The sequence below is a fragment of the Octopus bimaculoides genome, chromosome 12 (genome assembly GCF_001194135.2).
Source record: "Octopus bimaculoides isolate UCB-OBI-ISO-001 chromosome 12, ASM119413v2, whole genome shotgun sequence".
Lineage (NCBI taxonomy): Eukaryota > Metazoa > Mollusca > Cephalopoda > Octopoda > Octopodidae > Octopus > Octopus bimaculoides.
Window position 1 is genome coordinate 44,993,546 of NC_068992.1, and position 5,245 is coordinate 44,998,790.

Sequence of the window (5,245 nt, forward strand, 5' to 3'; positions counted from 1 at the left end):
TGTATGTATGTATGTACATTTTCAACATCTGGGTATGTAAATGTGTGTATTAGAAACATTTTATCAAAACTACAGACAACTATTAAATGGTGATTACGTTTTTCTTTTATTAATTCTAAAATGTGCTTTACTGGATACAAATCATAGACTTAATTCTCTCGCCTTTCTCCCCTCAACTATCACCACCACCAACTCCTACATTTTCTTCCTTCTTCAAAATCTAGAAATTGTCTGTGCTAATAAACAGTGCGTATAGTTTTTTTAAATATGGTAGATGTAATTCTGACACCGCTTTTAACCTAATTCTTCGATATGTAAATGTCAGTTAGATTTATAACTACGTCAAATATTTTCCAAGAACTCTTTTTTCTTTCTTTCTTTCAATAAAATCTTAAAAGTTTGACATGTCATTGAAAAATATCTGATCACAAGTTTGACTTTTTGAAATTGATAAATCCCGCATGGCTCTAGCTGAGAATTTCTTCCATATTCTTAATGCTGTCATCCACTTGAATATTCGGTTCCATGAAGATGGCTGTCAGTTTTTTACTATATATTCCTTGTTTGGAACAGAAATATGCTGTGTTGGGTTTTATCCCTCAAGCTCACATTAATCCTGTTACGCGTTCTCAATGAATATATTTTCTGTTTTATTTTTTATAATCATCGGTTTTATCATATCTTATTGTTATTTTATTATCCATTTCATTTACCAATGCGTTTTCCTTTTTTATCACAGTAGGATATTTTTTAAAGAAGTGATGGTTGCTAGCATTATCAGGTAGATTTAACGTGTTGTGGTGCTTTCGTGAGCATATATTATTTATGTTTTGACCAAATGACTACAGGTAGACAGAAATGGCAAAAATTGCAATAAAGGACGATTATATGTAAATTTTTCTCATCATATATTCTGTCACTAAATCTCGTCAGGGTTGATTAGGTTTTCGTTTCTCTAGAGATCTAGCTCATGTTTATCAACTATTTCAATGTTTGTACACTTTGGCCCGACGAGTAGCTAGCGGATTAACCCTCGTTTAGGTAATTAGTACTTTCATATATATATATATATGAAAAAAGGTTTGGCAAAAAATGTCAGAAAGACAGGTCAGTTATTCCTCTGAATTTTTTGTAAATTCTTCAATATTTCTCCTTCTGTGTATATATATACTACCAAACAAATATGATTCTTATTGAACTCATAATAATTTTACTCAAAATATTTTACAAGAATTTATCAAGTAGCTAGCGTGAAAAAAACTCATAAGGGAAAAATCATTTATTCCGCAAAATCTATTTATTTATATAAGGGCATTACTATACATGAATGCCTCACGCTATGAGGGAACTCTAAAGTCAAAACTACCATAATAAAACACATTTTATTTTAAAACACAGCTTTGAGAGCTGCATTTCCTCGCGTTCGGTAAAAATGTGTTTTATTATGATAGTTTTGACCTTAGAGTTATTCTATTCTTCTTGAAATTCTCATATTGGAGAAGGTTCTTTTCCAGTAAGACGATTTAATTCAGATATGCGATTCAGAATGGCTTCATGGTAGAATAGAATAAATCCTTATTTTACCGTCTATTATCCGGGTTATACACTGAAAAATATTGACTTCGTAATTTGAGAATATGATGTCTTTGTTTCAAGTACCTTTAAAGAAATCTTCAAACAAATTCATTTGATTTAATCTAAAATGCTGTGAGTATTTGGTAAACTACTAAATAGTTGGCTTTGTAACAGTTTGGCATCATTGATCTTTAGCAAACTATGCTATGAATTAAATATTCTGCCAATTAATATTAGTGTTAGACATTAAACTTATATTATTTCAATTAGTAACATTAAATAGTTATATTCGATCAGTTAACATTCCTTTGACGGGATTAAGTAACCTAGACTTGAAAAGTCAAAGGACAGCCTACAGCTGTGCAAAATGCTGTAATTAAGCAGAATTACTAATTAATATGTAGAAATAGCAGTTAATTAGAATTTAATGTTTTTGTTGTTATCATGTTGTAATGTGTTCTAGACATTAATGTTATCTTAGAATTCTCGTTAAAACGTTTCTGTATTTTACAAAGCTTTATAATGGATAACTAATCCTTACAATAGCGTTGGCCTCTAACATCTGTAACAATCGATATGACTGCTGTAATATTAAAATGGATATTATCTATTGAATCGCAAATAATCCAGGCTGAGGTATATATTGAAACATAGTATAATGATAGGTTGGCTCGTTTTCCTTCTTCGAGGACATTGTTGTCTTCCATATGCCAATAACTTTACAACTCTGAAAAAACTTTACACTAGAACGTTATGTCTGGTTATAACCTTTTAAAAACAATTTTGATATGCTTAATTTCTCAACTCTGGCATTACTCAATTAACACAATTATCCGTCACAGATATTAATATCTTTTTGAGGCAAAATGTATTGTATTGACTGCAAAATTTTGTTAACTTATTTGCTTTATTCGTCAAGTTGAAACAAACCACCCAATCATTTAAAGAAGAAGTCTGAAGCCACCTTTCTGCTAGTTCTTTGATACCACGCTGATAACAGTACTTTTCCTTCGAGGCGAAGAAACGTTTAGTGAATCCCCTATCTCGTCTTGGTTAAAGCGTCGCGATGCAGAAAAGGAGTTATGCATTGGAACAAATAAAAATCTGAGGGAGATACATTTCTGCAATCTTAATGTGCATATGTAGTGGCTAAGGAAGCACCGGCCTCGAGTATCTGTGGCCTCGAATTCAAGATAGTGTTGTGCATCTGGTGGAATAACAAGAGGAGTGTTCACTAGAAGTCCGAACTACCGATGCCAACTTATACTTAGAACAGTTGCAGCGCATGTATGACATTGTGCGTTAAAAACGCCCGATATTTGTTAAGAGCTCTTTTGCAGCAAGACAATGCAAGACCTTATACAGCTCGAACGATCCAGAATAACCTCCAGGATCTTGAGAGAATCGCACTGATGTTACACATTGCATATATTCCGGGTTTAGCTCTCACGTATTATTATTTATTTTGTTCTTTGGTTCACTTTCTGCTCTCACGGTGCTTCATCAGCCAAGAAGAAGCGAAAGCTTCCGCGACGGTGTTCTTCGTCTCGAAAGACAACTACTATCAGTGTGGGATCACAGAACAATTCTTGCAGAATTTCTGTAGGGCAAGTAACCGTTCAAGAAATATAATCTTGCTCAGCTAGTTTTCATTACTGATTGCAGTTGTTTCCCTTCACTTTTGTGTTTAATATAGTATAGAAAGGCGTGAATTAGATAACACCCTTGGTGTGCATGCTATTCCCTGTGCACAGTGGCGGAGAACCAATTTGCAGTAGAAGACTATGAAATATCTTGTGTCACGCTACGTCTGTAATAAATTTCAATGGCATAAACCATTAATCAATCATTAAATAAAAGAGACTTCTCTGTCTCATGGATGTTACATTAATAAAAATTAAATAAAATGTAAGCCAAAGACATTGTCCTTCAACGATGTATCAAAGAATGAAATAATGAACAATTTGAAATTTTAAAAATAATTAAAAGTGTCTTCATGAGTAGCGCTTCAAATAGCCTTCATAGGAAAACACTTGAAAACTAATTAGGAATTAGCAAACATATTTTCAATATAAATGACATTTATACATACGTCACTTACTGGAGAAAGAGAAGAATCCGAAAATGCTTGTTAATATCTACTGAAATTCTATTGTAATATCAGACACTTTAATGAACATATTAATTTTGTAATTACTAATTAATTTGCAAATTATATGGCGTGACTTTGGTTTATAGCGGTAATAATTTATATCTGTATTGTTTTCAAAATATTTGGTTATTGTTTTATTATGCTACATTTTTTATTGCTTACACACTTACACACCTTTATTGAGTATTTCTGTTAGGCTTACACTCATTAATGCGGAAATTATCGAATTACTAATATATAATTGATAGTTCATTTTTGGTCTCAGTTTTTACATTGAATAATTGTCCATCGATTGCGGCAATTAATAACGAAATGATTATGTGAAAGATATTCAATAATAATAATAATAATAATAATAATAATAATAATAATAATAATAATAGTAATAGTAGTAGTAGTAGTAGTAGTAGTAGTAGTAGTAGTAGTAGTAGTAGTAGTAGTAGTAGTAGTAGTAATAATTTCTCTCGTATTAATATTTAGAGTTTGAATTCAGTCTCAGAGATTCTTTATCATATCTTCCGTCAAACTGTTAAGAGAAATATCCAGATGGAAACATTTGACTTCTCATATAAATTATTACTCCGTTACTTACATCTTATGACCTGTTCTTTAAAAAGTCTTATCACAACTTTTGTTCAAAGTTTATAACATAGCTTACAGAGTAGCCCAAAGAAAGGTAAATAAAATTTACAAAGCATTGATTATTTTAAGAATTAAAATCCATCCATCTATAACAACGTGTCTGGTGTTGGAGACATATTTCCTAGTAATTTTAGGGTACTGATTTCAAATATTGAATCCATTTTGCTCCATCACGTTAATATTTTTCATACACGCAAATGTCCATTTTATGACATTTGTGATATTGCTACCATTTCTAAGAATAGACTTAGATTCACTAAATGCAGACCTATGTATAGAGATTGACGTAACTTTGAAAACATCAAACTTGGGCAATTTTCACTATTTTCAATCGAACCGGTTTTAAATGCCACCATGATGAGAGAAATGTCCTTCATAAAATGAAATATTAATAAACACATTTCTGGCGTCCTTGATAACATACATGTCTCATAATTGTGGAAATTCTCTGCAGATATGCCCACCCTCTGCTTGATTTAGTGTGCTTATCATTGTAAACAAGGCAATGCATGTTTTGACGAACCTCTTATTACTTCTTATGAATATTCATATTTTGAATGCTCCCTTGATATTTTGACAGAGCTGGAGCGCCATCCACTAATGTAAAACCGTATCAATATGAATGTCCTTACAAGTTAAAGCCTTTTTGCTGCCAGGCCTTTTCCTGCAGGCACTTCATAACACTACGATGCGAAATTATGTTCATTGTCGCAAATAGTTATTTTGAAGTGTTATTTGAACAGATACATGTCAGTTTACCTGGAAATAGAAAAATGGTGTTATAAATAAGACGAGAAGAAATTAATGCATGCAAGATTTCAAAGCTCTAGCGTCACACCTTCATATATATATATATATATATATATATATATATAT